This window comes from Anomaloglossus baeobatrachus (assembly GCF_048569485.1).
Source record: "Anomaloglossus baeobatrachus isolate aAnoBae1 chromosome 5 unlocalized genomic scaffold, aAnoBae1.hap1 SUPER_5_unloc_6, whole genome shotgun sequence".
NCBI lineage: Eukaryota > Metazoa > Chordata > Amphibia > Anura > Aromobatidae > Anomaloglossus > Anomaloglossus baeobatrachus.
Genome location: NW_027441810.1, coordinates 297,692 through 318,332, shown reverse-complemented (window position 1 = coordinate 318,332; position 20,641 = coordinate 297,692). Strand labels below are relative to the sequence as shown.

General features: G+C 48.9%; 1 pseudogene; it reads right to left on the bottom strand.

Annotated features, from left to right (window-relative positions):
* Positions 1-17,468, bottom strand: part of LOC142259288 (uncharacterized) — a 78,979-nt pseudogene extending 61,511 nt beyond the window's left edge.
* Between the last annotated feature and the right edge of the window lie 3,173 nt (positions 17,469-20,641).

The following is a 20,641-nucleotide window of genomic DNA, read 5'->3' as shown; positions in this document are numbered from 1 at the left end:
AAACATGGCACTGCTTCCTGTCATTTTTTATGTGCAATCATCAAAGCTAAATTTTGATTTAATAATAAAAAAAAAAAAGTATATAAAATCATAGAAAATTTAAAGAAGGACCTCATGTGGAGAAATAAACAGCCAATGAAAGGGAGGAAAAGGACGAGGAGTTCACATTGTCTAAGAAAAAAAAAATTAAAAAAAGGCCAAGAATACAGGCCTAAATTGTTACCTAAAGCCTGCTTTATACATTGCAATTTCGCATACAATATCGTATGTGATTTGCAACGCCCCCATCGTATGTGTGGTACGTTCAATTTGCTGAACGTGCCGCACAAACGATTAACCCCCGTCACACGTACTTACCCTTCCATACGACCTCGATGTGGGCGGCGAACGTCCACTTCCTGGAGTGGGAGGGACGTTCGGTGTCACATCGACGTCACGCGGCAGCTGGCCAATAGAAGCGGAGGGGCGGAGATGAGTGGGACGTAAACATCCTGCCCACCTATTTCCTTCCGCATTACCGGTCGGGAGCCGCAGGACGCAGGTAAGATCTGTTCAATGTTCCCGGGGTGTCACACAGTGCAATGTGTGCTGCCTCGGGAACATTGAACAACCTCACGTTCAATTCTAGAGAAATGAACGATGTGCGTGCGATGAACGTTTTACCGTTCAATCGCAATCGCACGTAGCTGTCACACGCTACAACAACACTAACGATGCTGGATGTGCGTCACTTACGACGTGAACCCTCCGACACATTGTAAGATACATTGCAGCGTGTAAAGTGGGCTTAAGGCCTTTACAGAGGAAAAATGGATATCCTTTTAGAAACATGAACAAACAGTTAAAGCTTTGTTAGTGAGAAATTGCAGTAATAAGAGTATTGTATCCAAGATATTTAAGGCCATAATGAGGGAACAGGTTGGGCGACCTCTGCTCCAGCAAAAAGGAAATGGAGGAAGAAGAAATGAAGAACATTAGTTTAGATACTCAGACTTTATTTGAAAAAAAATGGTTCTGGTGTCAGGTTATTGGGACAATTTAGTAAGAATTTACAATCAAAGTCGCCTTAGAGCCTATAATATGTGTATTGGGAAATAGAGAAGGGGGTCAGTTCCCAATGATGATGAAAAAACAACTGAACTTAGTGGAAAATGATTATAAAAACTCAATCACATCAGATGTTCCCACAAAGAAGGAATGGATCGTTGATGGACATAGTAATTTCTAATATGAACATGTTTATTATTGTAGTATAGAGAAGTTACAGACATTGTTCAGACATGGAGATTGTGCGCTGAAAGTAACTGTAATGAATGGCAGATCGCTGAGATTGGGAGTTAGGAAGGAGAGGGAGGAGGAAGGTTGGGTATTTTTGGGGGGAGGGTTGTAATACTCATATCCGTATAGAGAATATAGAACAATGTGACATGTTCGATGCACATGGAATATTCCTTTTTTCAGATTTTTTGCAAAGACGTCTATTAGTAAAAGTATATATTATAATTCTAATGTAACTTCTAACATGCTTTCCCTTTCTTGTTTACTTACTTGCCTTTACTTTGTCTCTTTTCTGTTTTCTTGCTCAGTTTGTCAAATATATGGTTTCTCCCCATGTGAATTTTTCTTAGTGGTCAACAAATTATAATTTAAGTAAAACATTTCTCACCTTCTAGGTATGATAATGGCTTCTACCCTTGTGAGTATTATGTTTAAAAGGTTTAATTTTTGTGTAAAATATTTCCCTCATTCTAAACATGTCAAGCCTTTCACCCTGTATGAATTCTTTGGCGTTTAGCAAGACTTGATTGATTTGCAAAACATTTCCCACATTCTGAACATGTTTATAGTTCCTCCTCTGTGTGAGTTCTCTGATGTGTAACAAGACTTGATTTAAATGCAAAACATTTTCCACATCCTGAACATAAAAAAGGCTTCTCCCCTGTGTGAGTTCTCTGATGAATAACAAGAGTTGATTTATGTGCAAAACATTTCCCACATCCTGAACATGAAAAAGGCTTCTCCCCAGTGTGTGTTCTCTGATGAATAACAAGAGTTGATTTATCTCCAAAACGGTTCCCACATTCTGAACATGAAAAAGGCTTCTCTCCTGTGTGAGTTCTCTGATGAATAACAAAACAGGATTTATCTCCAAAACATCTCCCACATTCTGAACATGAAAAAAGCTTCTCCCCTGTGTGTGTTCTCTGGTGTAAAATGAGATGTGTTTTCTGGTAAAAATGTTTTCCACATTCTGAACATGAAAAAGGCTTCTCCCCAGTGTGCGTTCTCTGATGTGTAACAAGATGCGATTTTTGGTTAAAACATCTCCCACATTCTGAACATGAAAAAGGTTTCTCCCCTGTGTGAATTCTTTGGTGTTTAACAACACTTGATTTATTTGGAAAACATTTCCCACATGCTGAACATTGAAAAGGCTTCTCCCCAGTGTGAGTTCTCTGATGCATAACAAGATGTGATTTTTGGTAATAACATTTGACACATTTTGAACAGGAATATGGCTTCTCCCCTGTATGATAACTCTGGTAACTACCAGAGTCTGAAGAAAATCTTTTCTCCTCCGTGTAAATTGTTGTATGGATTTTTCCATGTTCTGAAGTTGAAAATGGCTTATTTGTTGTAAGAACACTTCGATTTTTAATGTCTCCTTTGTGACATGTATTTTTAATAATCTGTGATGAATCAAAAGGTAGGACTTGTTTAAAAGAATCAGATGAAAGATCTTTATGGTGAAGAGATGATGGTATATCTGGAAAAGCGGCATTCACTTCAGTTATATCTTGTGTGACATCAAGGTGATCTGATTTAAAAATTGAAGATGTCAGTCGTGCCTCTGATCTCCTGGTACAGTCATCTGCCAAGAATAAAAAATATTTATAATAAATATATACAAATAAGGATATCATTTATAAAATTCTGCATCCCCGATCCCTGCCACCGTCTCCCAAGGCCTGCATACGCCAGACAGATTTCCTGGGAGTACGCTTAGGGCACATGTACCTATTCTTAAAAGGGCCAGCGTGCCCTAACCCAGAAATGCCTCTCGACCATAGGCTGAGAGGCACTAGGTATTTAAGGGATCTTCCCCTTTCACCAGACCATGGATCACGCAGGCTCCAGTACTCTTCAGCTCGCAGGTATGTGGAATGAGATGGTCCATCAACGGGAATAACAAGACCAGATTCTGACCTACTTGTGGTCAGTGGACACTCGCTTGTAAGCCATGACACCAACATCTTACCCCAATCCTGTCCCGGCTGTAGTCGCCACCCCAGTAGCATATCTGGCTCCAAGGTTTGGTCCTCTGCTGTCTGCTCTTTGCAGTTTGACTGCGACCTCAAGCAATGCAGAGGATTCATAAATCAGTGCTCCTTGTCCTTTGAACTTTTATCTTATTAGTTTATTTCAGACAGGTCCATAGTATCTTTTATGATGTCACACATGACTGGCGATGCCCTTGCTTGCATTACTCCATTATGGGAGAGAAGTGATCCTGTCGTTTTGCTGAAAACTTTCTGGGGGTGTTCCACAAGGTATCTGCCGAACAAAATTGAGTTTCCTCTGCAGCATCTCTGCTCCTTAGACTTCGCCATGGAATTCTCACCATAGGCCAGTATACCAATCCATTTTGCACTTTGTGCTCCAAATTATGCTGTGATAACAAAGCACTGATGGGGTGCATTCTGTGAGGGTCTATCCGGAAGAATCAAGGACGAATTGGCAGACCATGATGTGCATTCTTCGCTGGACAACCGGGTATCTCTGGCTGCATAGATCTCAGATTCCAAGAATGCCCCAGAGAGGCAAACCATGATCTTTGCGCCTGGCTCCTTCCCATCATGCCGGTATCCATGGTTCCCGCTGCTTCCCCTGAGCGCAAGAGGTAGATCGTATGAACCTTTCAAAGCCTCGTCCAGTGGACCGTCGCACCACAGAGGGATGCTTCTACTGCGGAAATCCTACTCACCTGATCCATTTCTGTCCTAGGAAACTACCAAGCTTAGGTTCCATAGGATAGGCTACCCTATTTGAGATGAAGTCTTCTCTGTACTTTTCCAGATCCGTGTCCGTGTCCTGTAGCAGCACCCAATTCACTGAGTCAACCAATACGGACTCTGGTTTAACTGGGAACTTCATACAAAATGCCATTGTGGATAACAACAGATTCCCATCCAGTGAATTCAAGCTCATATAGCAGTGTCGTCCGAGGCTCTCCTGTTCTTCACCAAGAGCTCTGGGTGAGAATGCTGCACTCAGAGAAGATCGCCTTCTATGTGCTTCCAGGGCTGTCGCACCCACTTCGACTGGGTATGCTGTACCTTCAGATGCATGAGCCTGTCTTGACCTGGAAATCTGGTGATATACTCAGATGGGGTCTGTCCGGTCATGAAAAATGTCTCGCTCTAGTCCGTGCTGCCCAACTACCAGTGATGCCCTCAAATCTTCTGGGTCTGGCATCTGCTTACTGGGCCTACACAGATGTCTTGAACAAGAAGCAGGCTGAGACTACCTTTACATAGAGCAAAAATACAGCCTATTGACCTACTTCCTGCTTCCTTACCTCCCCACTGCCTTATCTGCCCTCTGTCCTAGGCAGAGACCCAAGCCATGTCCAAGTAAATCAAGGAGAATTTGGCAAGTGAATTTATCCAGAAATCCTCATCACCGGCCAGAGTCATATTTGGCATTGCAAGAAACCACATAAACATTTACGGTGTGTGTGTCTCATGGAGCTCAAGCTGGACACTATGTATTGCCCACTAAAATGGCATATTTGCAATTTTCGTTCTACAACATCCACTCTGTGCTAATTTCCAGAGACTGCTTGTCGAGTCAAAGTAGTCATTTAGACTAAAGGCCCCGTTACACGCAACGACATCGCTAACGAAATGTCATTGGGGTCACGGAATTCGTGACACACATCCGGCCTCGTCAGCGAAGTCGTTGCGTGTGACACGTACGAGCGACCACTAACGATGCAAAATACTCACCAAATGTTTGATTGTTGACACGTCGTCCATTTCCCAAATGTCGTTGCTGATTTTGGACGCAGGTTGTTCGTTGTTCCTGAGGCAGTACACATCGCTACGTGTGACACCCCAGGAACGACGAACAACACCGTACCTGCGTCCTCCGGCAACGAGGTGGGCGTGACTTTAATGCGGCTGCTCTCCGCCCCTCCGCTTCTATTGGACGCCTGCCGTGTGACGTTGCTGTGACGCCGCATGAACCGCCCCCTTAGAAAAGAAACTGTTTGCCGGCCACAGCAACGTCGTTAGGAAGGTAAGTATGTGTGACGGGTACTAGTGATTTTGTCCGCCACGGCCAGCGATTTGCCCGTGACGCACAAACGACGAGTGCGGGTGCTTTTGGTAGCGACATCGCTGCATGTAAAGCGCCCTTAAAGCAGAATACGGTAAATGCCATTTACTAACTATATATTGTGGTATCACTATTTGTTTTACGAGCATCAACTGCAATGTTTGATCACTTCTAATTCTTTTATATTGCTATTGAATTTCAGGATTTTTTTTTTTAATACCGTATTTTTCGGATTATAATACGCACTTTGCCTCCCAAAAATTTGTGAGGAAAACGAGGGGTGCGTCTTCAAATCCGAATGTAGCTTACCAGGGGGTGGTGGAGAGGGGTCGGCAGCGAGTGGCCCTGTTCTGTGCAGTGGTGGGCAGCCCTGCTCTGCAAGGCTCTGTGCAGCGGCGGGCGGCCCTGCTCTGTGCGGTGGCAGGCAGCCCTGCGAGGCTCTGTGCAGTGGTGGGTGGCCCTGCTCTGTGCGGCGGCAGGCAGCCCTGCTACTCTGCTAGGCTCTGTACAGTGGTGGGCGGCCCTGCTCTGTGCGGTGGTAGGCAGCCCTACGAGGCTCTGTGCAGTGGTGGGCAACCCTGCTGCTCTGCGAGGCTCTGTACAGCGGCAGGCGGCCCTGCTCTGTGCGGCGGTAGGCAGCCCTGCTACTCTGCTATGGGGAGATAAGGTATGCACACCAGTGACTATGTAAGGGGAATACATGAAATAGCAGAAACTGCTGTGTGAATACTGACTTGAAAAATCCAATAGCTATATGCAAGAGTGAAAATGTGAAAAATGGAATCTGCATTACTGCCATGAACATATGAATCAAGAGAAATTTAGCTACTGAATTGATCAATGCAATAGAGCCCCAACACTACGCCAAAGTATTTCTCTACGTTGGGGTCCCTAGCTTGTGTGTGCCCTCTCATGCAGTTAAATTGCTGCTATTTCATGTATTCCCCTTACATAGTCACTGGTGTGCATACCTTATCTCCCCATAGTGATGTTTTTTTAGGTTTTTGCACCCAGTTCGGACTTAGAATGGTGTTCCAAACGTTATTCCTATTTGTTAGTATTTTTTTGTTTGTGAACCCTCCCCAACCACACCTATTGCCAATCCATATCATACGCATAAATAGCCTGGGTCTCAGCTTCCCATACACGGTAAGTTTTTTAACTGCATGAGAGGACACACACATGCTAGGGACCCCAACGTAGAGAGATACTTTGGCGTAGTGTTGGGGCTCTATTGCATTGATCAATTCAGTAGCTAAATTTCTCTTGATTCATATGTTCATGGCAGTAATGCAGATTCCATTTTTCACATTTTCACTCTTGCATATAGCTATTGGATTTTTCAAGTCAGTATTCACACAGCAGTTTCTGCTATTTCATGTATTCCCCTTACATAGTCACTGGTGTGCATACCTTATCTCCCCATAGTGATGTTTTTTTAGGTTTTTGCACCCAGTTCGGACTTAGAATGGTGTTCCAAACGTTATTCCTATCTGCTACTCTGCTAGGCTCTGTACAGTGGTGGGCGGCCCTGCTCTGTGCGGCGGTAGGCAGCCCCTGTTCTGCGAGGCTCTGTGCAGTGGCGGGCGGCCCTGCTCTGTGCGGCGGTAGGCAGCCCCTGTTCTGCGAAGCTCTGTGCAGCGGCGGGCGGCCCAGCTCTGTGCGGTAGCAGGCAGCCCTGCTCTGTGAGGCTCTGTGCAGTGGCGGGCGGCCCTGCTCTGCGAGGCTCTGTTCAGCGGCGGGCGGCCCAGCTATGTGCGGTGGCAGGCAGTCCTGCGAGGCTCTGTGCAGTGGTGGGCGGCCCTGCTCTGTGCGGCGGCAGGCAGCCCTGCTACTCTGCTAGGCTCTGTACAGTGGTAGGCGGCCCTGCTCTGTGCGGCGGTAGGCAGCCCCTGTTCTGCGAGGCTCTGTGCAACGGCGGGCGGCCCTGCTCTGTGCGGTGGTAGGCAGCCCCTGTTCTGCGAGGCTCTGTGCAGTGGTGGGCGGCCCTGCTCTGTGCGGCGGTAGGCAGCCCCTTTTCTGCGAGGCTCTGTGCAACGGCGGGCGGCCCTGCTCTGTGCGGTGGTAGGCAGCCCCTGTTCTGCGAGGCTCTGTGCAACGGCGGGCGGCCCTGCTCTGTGCGGTGGTAGGCAGCCCCTGTTCTGCGAGGCTCTGTACAGTGGTAGGCGGCCCTGCTACTCTGCTAGGCTCTGTACAGTGGTAGGCGGCCCTGCTCTGTGCGGCGGTAGGCAGCCCCTGTTCTGCGAGGCTCTGTGCAACGGCGGGCGGCCCTGCTCTGTGCGGTGGTAGGCAGCCCCTGTTCTGCGAGGCTCTGTACAGTGGTAGGCGGCCCTGCTCTGTGCGGCGGTAGGCAGCCCCTTTTCTGCGAGGCTCTGTGCAACGGCGGGCGGCCCTGCTCTGTGCGGTGGTAGGCAGCCCCTGTTCTGCGAGGCTCTGTGCAGTGGTGGGCGGCCCTGCTCTGTGCGGCGGCAGGCAGCCCTGCTGATCTGCGAGGCTCTGTACAGCGGCAGGCGGCCCTGCTCTGTGCGGCGGTAGGCAGCCCCTGTTCTGCGAGGCTCTGTGCAGTGGCGGGCGGCCCTGCTCTGTGCGGCGGTAGGCAGCCCCTGTTCTGCGAGGCTCTGTGCAGCGGCGGGCGGCCCAGCTCTGTGCGGTAGCAGGCAGCCCTGCTCTGTGAGGCTCTGTGCAGTGGCGGGCGGCCCTGCTCTGCGAGGCTTTGTGCAGCGGCGGGCGGCCCAGCTGTGTGCGGTGGCAGGCAGTCCTGCGAGGCTCTGTGCAGCGGTGGGCGGCCCTGCTCTGCGAGGCTCTGTGCGACGACGGTGGGCGGGTGGCCTGGTCTGCTCTGCGAGGCTTTGTGCGGCGTCGATGGTGGACGGCCCTGCTCAGCGAGGTACGGGCCATTCTGAAGATGTAGGCGATAAGGGCTTTCAAATAATGGCGCCCAGAGTAGGCACGTGCACAGATAGACCTGAAGCTCTCCTCTGTGCATGCGCAAGTGCGGCGGCCATTTCTTTGAAGCTCTCACCACTGACATCTTCAGAATGGTAGTACATCAGAGTCGCGCAGCGAGCCCCAGCATCGTCGGCTACCCCAGCATCGTGCAGCGCAGGCTACCCCAGCATCGTGCCGCATTGCAGCCCACAGTGAGTATCTGGGTCCCCCTCTGCACCGCCGATAGCATCGCTGCCATACTTTTATACCGACCTGGTTCCTGTGACCCCCATTGCCGTCCCACCTCCCCAGTAAGACATCACCAGATTATAAAACGGACCCCATATTTTTATTTTTACCTTTTTTTAATCTCTACATTTGGGGTGCATCTTATAAAACGGAAAATACGGTAAATGGAGAACAAATCAACCTAACATTACAACTAAAATAAAGTAAAAATGTGCCACAGAAAAAAGTCTCAAACACTGGAATTACATTAAGCATTATAAAGGTGTCAGATTGGAGAAATGGGGCCTGGATAGGTGCAGAAAACTGGCTGCAGTGGAAAGCCATGAAATAAGAGCGGCTTTGTACTAACTACTATAGAGAAACTGTGACTATAGGCAATACTAATCAATCTTTATTCACCTGGTGAACACGGCACCAAACTAAGAATCTAGGAAGTCACCAGCATCATTACCCTCCGCTTTCTCTTAGGGGTCCACCATACAGATTACATTTTTCTTCCCATGATTTTCTAAATTGTCTGCACACTCTATGTACACTGTCATTTGGCTTTACAGATTAGAGATTTGGGCAGCTAAGGGTCAACATCTTCTAATTTCAGGTGATAGGATGGATCCTACTTGTAGGATCTGGCTGAGGCCGGAGTTACACTTGTGAGTGCCTCGCGTGTAACTCGCGTGAGTCTCTCATTGAATCACCCGGCATGGCTGCACACTCTCCTGACAGGAGCAAGTCGGTTGCATGTATCTCTATGCAGCTGAAACACTCCTGTCCAGAGAGTAAGCGGCCATGACTGGTGATTAAACGAGGCACTCGCAAGTGTGATTCCGGCCTGATACAGATTTCACTCCCACAGAAGGGCGTCCAATGCCCAAAGTAATGGGGACAGTTTTGGGTGGAGGAGCATGTGGTGGTCTAGCAGCAGAATGGTGACCATTTGATATGGTCGGACTACAACCCTGATAAAGCAGCCACAGCCGGTGACTGAGAAGAATCTGTGACTTCTCTGCATTTAGTGGTCACTACTCACATGGGCGGTTATCTGTAGGAATCTCCTCTTTACTCCGCTGATCACCCCTCACATATGTCTCTGTAGTATTAATATGGGGCAGATCTTCCCCCTGAAACAAATATTGTAAAAGTCACAGACAGATGGAGAAGTCCCATCTATGATCAGCTCTAATCCTGCCATCTCCACCGCTCTCATTACACAAGTATAAAACATATAATACTGGAGGATAAAACAAGACTAAGCACAAGACCTTCACAGCCGTCTACACATCATAGGGAGCTTTCATGGCACCTTCTCTCCATCTACCTGATGATCCTGAGGAACATCGGGATCTTCTTGTTTACAGTCCTGTGGGAGAAGAGGACGGGGACATCTCTCTGGTGTTGTCCTCTTACTGGATAGAACTGGAGGAGACACATACAGGGACTGAATTCATTCCTTACAGATAGTTATAGGCCGTGTGTATTTAGTCCTGTCTATTACCTGGTGATGTGAGGGGCTGGGGATCCTCCATCATGACGTCCTTGTACAGATCTTTGTGTCCTTCTAAATACTCCCACTCCTCCATGGAGAAATAGACGGTGACGTCCTGACACCTTATAGGAACCTGACACATACAATGATACCGTCACCCCCGATCCCTTCATAGCGTTACTGTATAATGTCCCAGCATTGCCAGCAGTGTCACCTCTCCAGTCAGCAGCTCAATCATCTTGTAGGTGAGTTCTAGGATCTTCTGGTCATTGATGTCCTCATGTATCGGGGGGTGAGGTGGAGGCCCCGTGATTGGGCTCAGGGGTCTTTCCCATCCCTCAGACACAGGGGCCTGACAGCGCTCACTAGAGGTCTTCTTCACTACTGTGTAATCCTGGTTATGGAGAGACACAGTAATAAATCTCACTCCAGACATTTCCAGAGTCCTCACCTCTCCAGTTCTGTCCATCTGTTATTCCCATAGATAAGAATGATGTAATGTGACGTCATCAGAATCTCTCACCTCTCCAGTAAGCCGGAAGAGGATCTCTAGGGTGAGGTGTAATATCTTCTCCGCCATCTTGTTCCTGGCCATATCCATCCTGGACAGGAAATTCTCTTAAACAGAATAAAACCACTGAAAGGATCCAATATTATAAGGACCTGAATGGGAAGGAGATGAGCCGATATGTAAAATTAATGGAGATAATAATGGAGGGAAGATATCATTTGGGTAGGAAAAAAAAATTTCAACATGAAATGAAGTAGCAAAACTGACCCATAAAAGTATTGCACCTAAAATGGTATCAATGAAAACGTCGGCTCATCAAGCAAAAAACAAGCCCTTGCTCAACTCCGATGTCGGAAGATAGAGACACAAACTGATTTTTTTATATGTTTTTTTTTTTTTTTTACAAAAGTCTGATTTTTATTCTCTACTAGAGATGAGTGAACCTGGAGTTCGGTTTTCAGTACAAACTCAAACTTTTCCAAGATAGCAGAGTTCAGGTTTGGGTTCGGGAGCTTTACGTACGGAAACCGCTCTCGTGTGAGCAGATGTATTGTGCACCAAGAAATAAAACTGAAAAAACCCGCCCTCCCCTGTTAGTGATCTGTTTATGGCTGCATGTGGGCGGAGACGCGAACTGCCAATCAGTGACTTCAAATAACTTCAGGTCAAGTCCAAGTCCAGAACCGATCTATACAAATGTTCAGCTAGACCAGGAGAAGCCGAACGTCCACGGGTCCGCTCATCTCTAGTCACCACTGAGATAAGAAATGTCTGATATTGCCGTAATCACACTGACCTGGAGAATCACGCTGACCGCTCACTTCCAGCACATCGGGAATGGAGTAAAAGCAATAAAAAAAAAAAATGATGGGCGTTACCTTTTTTTTCAACCATTTCACCGTACTTTGAATTTTTACTTAATTTCCAGTACATTTTATGGTAAAATTAAAAACTATGAGTCATTTAAAAAAAAAAAAAACAAAAAAAAACAACAAACAATCCTTCATACAGCAATGTGGGTGGAAAAATAAAAGAGCCGCGCAGCTACAGACAATCATGTAGCAATGGAGATGAAATCCATCCATCTCAATATGAGCCACAGACGGTTTATTACTGCCTCTACCTTCTCTGTCACTGTATACACAGCTCTGCGGTGCAATGCAGCTGGAACGGCGAGGAACTTGACAGTGACACAGATCTCTGTGTGAGAGCCCATCCACCATCAGCACTTGCCATCTGCAATTGTTTGGAGTCTGGTGAGTGCAATAAGTTTTTTGGGGGGATATTTGCTTTCTTTTGGTGGTGTCTGCCTTCTTTGATAAACGTCCTGCTGTATTCTTTAACTTTTTTAGATGCTTGGACACTTCCCTATAGAACCGCAACTAGGGTGTATTTTTGGAGTACGGCTTATATTTTAACTATACTCAAAAAGGTTCCCAAAAATCCTACTAGGGCTTATTTTCAGGGTAGGTCTTATTTTCGAGGAAACAGGGTAGAAAGCGCTGATGGTGCTTCCTCCCCCATACACAGAGGATGTGGTCACAGCTGAGTCATTAGATCAGCCCCAGTTACAAGGGAAGGAAGATGAAAATAAAAATAAAGTGAACTGACCCCGCCCCCGTCCAAATGTGTGACATATAGGAAAATACCACTGTCAATCCAAATCTCTGTTATTGGCCCCGACCAGGTAAAAAACAGCCATATATACAAAATAAGAAGTGTTACTAAATAGCTAAGAAATATGTAAATCGGATCATAGACATATATTGAGACGGCGTCCAGCTTTCAGTCATAGGGGTGGCACCAATGCAGTTCTAGTCACCACTCAGTATACCGCGCTCTCGGCACTGACTGACAGCAGGTTCCAATGCTGAGTGGCTGTCAGTCACTGTGGGGGGTGGGGTATATATGTGGTAATAACAGACATTTCTCTTATATTCAAACTGGTATCGCTCGACATCAGACACAATGCTGAAGTTGGTTTCTTATTCATCCAGTTTCTTATTCGAGGCTGAAGTTGGTTTATTTATTTTTTTCAGTTTTTATTTTTTTGGGTTTTTTTTTACAGGTTTAACAACAAACATAAAAAAATCACAATAATAAAATACAATACAGTGCGGAGCCCTGATGTGAATACACTTAAAAGCAGCAAAAAAAAAGTATCAAACTGGCACAAAATGGGCATCAAAGTGATATCAAAGCTCTTATTTCACAAGGGTAACAGGAAAAAATGCATCATACAATTTATTGTGCAGTTTTTCCTGAGTACACAGATACCTCATATGTGCTGGAAATGAAATGTTTGGGTGCACGGCGGGCTCGGAAGGGAAGGAGCGCCATTTGACTGTAAAATTGGCTGGATTCATTAGCAAATGCCATGTCACGTTTGGAGCTCCTGAGGTGCCTAAACAGTGGAGCTCCATCAAAAGAGATCACATTTTGGAACTAGACCCCTCAAGGATTTTATCCAGGGGTATAGTGAGCATTTTGAACCCACAGGTACTTTATAAAATTTAAAAAACTTAGGTCGTCATATTGAAAATTTTCTTTTTTTTTCCACAAAAATGTTGCTTTAGAACCAAATTTCTCACTTTTTCAAGCGGCAACACCAAAATGTGGACGCCACAGTTTGTTATCCAATTTCTTATGAGCGCAGTGATACCCCACATGTGGCCAAAAACCTCTGTTTGGACAAACGGGAGGGCTCATAACAGAAGGAGCACCATGTGAATTTTGGAAAAATTGAAAAAAATTGCGGGCACCATGTCACATTTTCAGGACCCCTAAATTACCTATAAAGCAGAAACTCCCCCACAAGTGACCCCATTTTGAAAACTAGACCCTTAAGGATTTCATTCGGGGGTATAGTGAGCATTTTGAACCCACAGGTACTTCACAAAAGTGTTGCTGTAGTGCCAAATTTCTCACTTTTAGGTATGTGCCCACGATCCAGCGACAATGTGTCTAGGACGCAATGTCAGATTTCGTGCAGAGATGCGAGTATTGTCCACTGGAGAACGCAGCTGCCCGGGCCCACGATCCAGGTTCAGGCTGCTGAGGACTTTAGCTCTATTTTCCCTTTGGATGAAACTCTCGTCTCCACAGCATAAATTGACATGCTGAGGCTCAGGAAGCCGCGCTGTAGGTCAGTTTATGCTAAGGAAAAAACAAGCACAGTAGGCAGGAGATTTCCAAAAATCCTTCCATTGCGCTTGTACTGCACAGCGCAGCATTTTGGACGCAGCGAAAAGACTCTGTGTCCAAAACGCTGCAAACACTGATTGTGGACACATAGCCTAAAAAGCTAGGATGGATGGATAGATAAACACATATATAATGTCCCACCCCCCAGCATAATCTAAGCTGGCACCCTTTAGTGACTTTCATGTGGCAGTGAAGGGTGTTTACCTTATATTTAACCAAAAAAATAAATAATTAAAAAAAAACCTATGTGGGTTCCCCCCATTTTTGATAGCTAGCTAGGGTAAAGCAGATGGCTGAAGCCTGCAGATCACAGTTGGCAGCTTCACCTTGGCTGGTGATCCAAAACACAGGGCACCCCACGCTATTTTTTTTTTTTAAAATTATTGCTAAATAATTTAAAAAAAAAAACAGAAAAAAAAACATGGTTCCCCCCAAATTGGATCACCAGCGAAGGTAAAGCTGACAGCTGGCGTCTGGTATTCTCAGGGTGGGAAGGTCCATGGTTATTTGGCCCTTCCCAGCCTAAAAATAGCAGGCTGCAGTCGTCCCAGCAGTGGCGCATTCATTAGATGAACCAATCCTGGCACTTCACTCTGGCTCATCCCGTTGCCCTGGTGCGGTGGCAAACAGAATAATAAATGGGGTTGATACCAGCTGTGTAATGTCACCTAGCATCAAGCCCTGGGGTTAGAACCGCTCTGCGCATGCAGACGATAGTTTTCAGAGGATGAGTAGGGATCGCGAGGAAGGAGCAGCAGCTGGTATCAGGAGACCGGGGGAGGTCCGGGGAGTGACAGGGGGTGACTTAGCTGGACCTGGGGAGGACTTTTCTGTCACATCTGACATTTCACATGTGACAGAAATCAGAGGATGAATGCAGCGTGCGGCCACCATCTTAGATGATCAGTATGATGAGGGGGAATGGGGGGCACTTTGGCCAGACCGGGGGAGGGGATTTATCTCCCATCTGACATGTCTGATCAAGCAGTGCTGGCTCCTCCCCTTTCTAATATGAAAATGTGGCTGATCAAGAACCGGAGTAAACTAGCCTGGAACTGGACATAAAGGGGTTAATGATAATGATGATGACCCCCAAATAATAGAGCCCCTGCACCTACCTCCACCTGCAGAGCCGCACACTAGATATATAATACCCTGCACCTACCTCCACCTGCAGAGCCGCACACTAGATATATAATACCCTGCACCTACCTCCACCTGCAGAGCCGCACACTAGATATATAATACCCTGCACCTACCTCCACCTGCAGAGCCGCACACTAGATATATAATACCCTGCACCTACCTCCACCTGCAGAGCCGCACACTAGATATATAATACCCTGCACCTACCTCCACCTGCAGAGCCGCACACTAGATATATAATACCCTGCACCTACCTCCACCTGCAGAGCCGCACACTAGATATATAATACCCTGCACCTACCTCCACCTGCAGAGCCGCACACTAGATATATAATACCCTGCACCTACCTCCACCTGCAGAGCCGCACACTAGATATATAATACCCTGCACCTACCTCCACCTGCAGAGCCGCACACTAGATATATAATACCCTGCACCTACCTCCACCTGCAGAGCCGCACACTAGATATATAATACCCTGCACCTACCTCCTCCTGCAGAGCCGCACACTAGATATATAATAACCTGCACCTACCTCCACCTGCAGAGCCGCACACTAGATATATAATACCCTGCACCTACCTCCACCTGCAGAGCCGCACACTAGATATATAATACCCTGCACCTACCTCCACCTGCAGAGCCGCACACTAGATATATAATACCCTGCACCTACCTCCACCTGCAGAGCCGCACACTAGATATATAATACCCTGCACCTACCTCCACCTGCAGAGCCGCACACTAGATATATAATACCCTGCACCTACCTCCACCTGCAGAGCCGCACACTAGATATATAATACCCTGCACCTACCTCCACCTGCAGAGCCGCACACTAGATATATAATACCCTGCACCTACCTCCACCTGCAGAGCCGCACACTAGATATATAATACCCTGCACCTACCTCCACCTGCAGAGCCGCACACTAGATATATAATACCCTGCACCTACCTCCACCTGCAGAGCCGCACACTAGATATATAATACCCTGCACCTACCTCCACCTGCAGAGCCGCACACTAGATATATAATACCCTGCACCTACCTCCACCTGCAGAGCCGCACACTAGATATATAATACCCTGCACCTACCTCCACCTGCAGAGCCGCACACTAGATATATAATACCCTGCACCTACCTCCACCTGCAGAGCCGCACACTAGATATATAATACCCTGCACCTACCTCCACCTGCAGAGCCGCACACTAGATATATAATACCCTGCACCTACCTCCACCTGCAGAGCCGCACACTAGATATATAATACCCTGCACCTACCTCCACCTGCAGAGCCGCACACTAGATATATAATACCCTGCACCTACCTACACCTGCAGAGCCGCACACTAGATATATAATACCCTGCACCTACCTCCTCCTGCAGAGCCGCACACTAGATATATAATACCCTGCACCTACCTCCACCTGCAGAGCCGCACACTAGATATATAATACCCTGCACCTACCTCCACCTGCAGAGCCGCACACTAGATATATAATAACCTGCACCTACCTCCACCTGCAGAGCCGCACACTAGATATATAATACCCTGCACCTACCTCCTCCTGCAGAGCCGCACACTAGATATATAATACCCTGCACCTACCTCCACCTGCAGAGCCGCACACTAGATATATAATACCCTGCACCTACCTCCACCTGCAGAGCCGCACACTAGATATATAATACCCTGCACCTACCTCCTCCTGCAGAGCCGCACACTAGATATATAATACCCTGCACCTACCTCCACCTGCAGAGCCGCACACTAGATATATAATACCCTGCACCTACCTCCTCCTGCAGAGCCGCACACTAGATATATAATACCCTGCACCTACCTCCACCTGCAGAGCCGCACACTAGATATATAATACCCTGCACCTACCTCCTCCTGCAGAGCCGCACACTAGATATATAATACCCTGCACCTACCTCCACCTGCAGAGCCGCACACTAGATATATAATACCCTGCACCTACCTCCACCTGCAGAGCCGCACACTAGATATATAATACCCTGCACCTACCTCCACCTGCAGAGCCGCACACTAGATATATAATACCCTGCACCTACCTCCACCTGCAGAGCCGCACACTAGATATATAATACCCTGCACCTACCTCCACCTGCAGAGCCGCACACTAGATATATAATACCCTGCACCTACCTCCACCTGCAGAGCCGCACACTAGATATATAATACCCTGCACCTACCTCCACCTGCAGAGCCGCACACTAGATATATAATACCCTGCACCTACCTCCACCTGCAGAGCCGCACACTAGATATATAATACCCTGCACCTACCTCCACCTGCAGAGCCGCACACTAGATATATAATACCCTGCACCTACCTCCACCTGCAGAGCCGCACACTAGATATATAATACCCTGCACCTACCTCCACCTGCAGAGCCGCACACTAGATATATAATACCCTGCACCTACCTCCACCTGCAGAGCCGCACACTAGATATATAATACCCTGCACCTACCTCCACCTGCAGAGCCGCACACTAGATATATAATACCCTGCACCTACCTCCACCTGCAGAGCCGCACACTAGATATATGGCTGCTCTGTGCTTCCAGGACCTGTGATGATGTCACATGGAGGGGAGGAGTCAGGGTCACATGGTCAGCTCCTCAGTGTATGCAGGACTCTGCTGTGCTGGTTGTCATGGTGCTGGATGAGGGGAGGTTTATGTGTGGGGTCAGGAGGGGTTTACAGTGTGGATGTAGCAGAGCCGTGTGTGTACGAGGTGTACGGAGCAGAGCCGTGTGTGTACGAGGTGTGCGGAGCGGAGCCGTGTGTGTAAGAGGTGTACGGAGCAGAGCCGTGTGTGTACAAGGTGTACGGAGCGGAGCCCGTGTGTGTACAAGGTGTACGGAGCGGAGCCGTGTGTGTACGAAGTGTACGGAGCGGAGCCGTGTGTGTACGAGGTGTATGGAGCGGAGCCGTGTGTGTACGAAGTGTACGGAGCGGAGCCGTGTGTGTACGAAGTGTACGGAGCGGAGCCGTGTGTGTACGAAGTGTACGGAGCGGAGCCGTGTGTGTACGAAGTGTACGGAGCGGAGCCGTGTGTGTACGAGGTGTACGGAGCGGAGCCGTGTGTGTACGAGGCGTACGGAGCGAAGCCGCGTGTGTATGAGGCGTACGGAGCGGAGCCGCGTGTGTACGAGGCGTACGGAGCGGAGCCGTGTGTGTACAAGGTGTACGGAGCGGAGCCGTGTGTGTACGAAGTGTACGGAGCGGAGCCGTGTGTGTACGAGGTGTACGGAGCGGAGCCGTGTGTGTACGAAGTGTACGGAGCGGAGCCGTGTGTGTACGAAGTGTACGGAGCGGAGCCGTGTGTGTACGAAGTGTACGGAGCGGAGCCGTGTGTGTACGAAGTGTACGGAGCGGAGCCGTGTGTGTACGAAGTGTACGGAGCGGAGCCGTGTGTGTACAAGGTGTACGGAGCGGAGCCGTGTGTGTACGAAGTGTACGGAGCGGAGCCGTGTGTGTACGAGGTGTACGGAGCGGAGCCGTGTGTGTACGAAGTGTACGGAGCGGAGCCGTGTGTGTACGAAGTGTACGGAGCGGAGCCGTGTGTGTACGAAGTGTACGGAGCGGAGCCGTGTGTGTACGAAGTGTACGGAGCGGAGCCGTGTGTGTACGAGGTGTACGGAGCGGAGCCGTGTGTGTACGAGGCGTACGGAGCGGAGCCGCGTGTGTACGAGGCGTACGGAGCGAAGCCGCGTGTGTACGAGGCGTACGGAGCGGAGCCGCGTGTGTACGAGGCGTACGGAGCGGAGCCGCGTGTGTACGAGGCGTACGGAGCGGAGCCGCGTGTGTACGAGGCGTACGGAGCGGAGCCGTGTGTGTACAAGGTGACGGAGCGGAGCCGTGTGTGTACGAGGTGTACGGAGCGGATCCGTGTATACAATCTCTGATGTGTTCCCAGTTTTAATTGCATTTCTAAGTGTTGTCAGGGGCTCATGTACCGCCCTGGGGCTCGGCTGCGGCCGCCGAGCCGCTCGGGTCCGGGCTCGGGTGTGTGTCGGTGTCTCGAGCGTCCCCGGATCCGGGGGTCACGTCACTCTGAAAAGGGGGGTTTGTTTTGGTGATCGGGTGGGTGCGCGGCCGGGGCCGCTATGGAGATTGTTCGTGACGCCACCCACGGGTCGTGGTGATTGAAGGCACTACCACTGCTGGTAATGGTGGGGGCTCTCGGGTGCGGTGTTGTGGCGCAGCTAGGTGTTGACCCCTCCGTGGGTAGGGGGTGTGAGTCCCGGGGCCCGCTGGGGTGATGATGGAGCTGCTGGAGGGGTGCAGGGCAGGGTGGCGTAGCGCAGCACTGTGCCTGAGGGCACTGGTGTACTCACTCAGAAGAAACACACCGGAGTCACTGGTAAACCAAAAACGGGATTGTGGTCGGTGCCCGCAGCCGGCTGCGTGATTCCCCCTACTCAGGTTGGTGGTGTCGTCTTTCCCTGCACCCTCTTTACTGTGTGACTGCCTATGTCTCAACAACGGTAGTCCGCTCCCTGACTTGTAGGTGCCGGAGGAGCCCTCTTGCCCGCAGGCGCTGGCCCGTGGGATTGCGGTGCCTGGGCGGTGGCTTCCTATCCCCCTCGGTGGGCTGTTGCCGTCTATCGGGACTTTGGGTGGGAGTGGACCTCAAGACCAAGCCGCAATCAGTTGATTTGACTCGGTCCAGTTGCTTCTGGGCCTCGTACGGGGTCTGAGTACCCTTTGGTGCTCAGGTTTCGGTTTGACTCGCCGATTCGGTACCGGTGGGCCACTACCCTGTCCCGGTGCCTTGACGGTTCCGCCAGTTCTACTCCCGGCCTCCTGCGGATGGCCACCACCGTCTGTCTCCTGGCCACAGGGTTCCTAGGCTCCCACCTAGGCCCTGACAGATTTACTCCACAGCTCTCACAGCTACCTCCTCTCCTTTCCTCTCCCTAACACAATCTCTCCGTCTGTTTTTCCCCGCCCCTGCCAATCAATCCTCTTCGGTGGGCGTGGCCAACTGCCTGACCCCGCCCCCGGGTGTGGACATCTGGGACAGATAGGGGTGACTCAGCCTATCTGTGACCCCTGGCTAGTCCAGGGAGTCACACTCATAAAGTGCGGCACTGGAAGCCACAAGCAGACATAATAATAATAATAATAATAATAATTAATATTTATTAATTTATATAAATAAATAAACATACATAATACATAAACCTGTGCCTTGTAGTAAGACTGTTAGTTTGTCTGTGCACAGCGACCTGTCTGTGGTCTCCAGGACGTCTCCTGCTGCGGCTTCTGAACTTCTGCTACTCGTCCCTGATCTTCCAAGACCTCTGCTAATGTTGGGTGGCACGGTGGCTCAGTGGTTAGCCCTGCAGTCTTGCAATGCTGGGGTCCTGGGTTCTAGTCCCACTAGGGACAACATCTGCAAGGAGTTTGTATGTTGTTCCCGTGTTTGCGTGGGTTTCCTCCCACACTCCAAAAATATACTGATAGGGAATTTAGATTGTGAGCCCCAATGGGGACAGTGTTGCCAATGTATGTAAAGCACTATGGAATTAATAGCACTACTAGGCTTTATATAGGCACGCTGGATACTGGCAAAGCCGAATGTGGAGCACAGGAAAGTTTAGCAGACCGGGGTGTAGGGAGAAGAGCCCAGATCCAGGACAAGAGGGTGACAGGACGCCCCCAAAAGAGTTTGTACCTGTGCCATTGGGAATCATGGTCTTGGATTCTGTCAGTGGCTCACAAAGTGAGG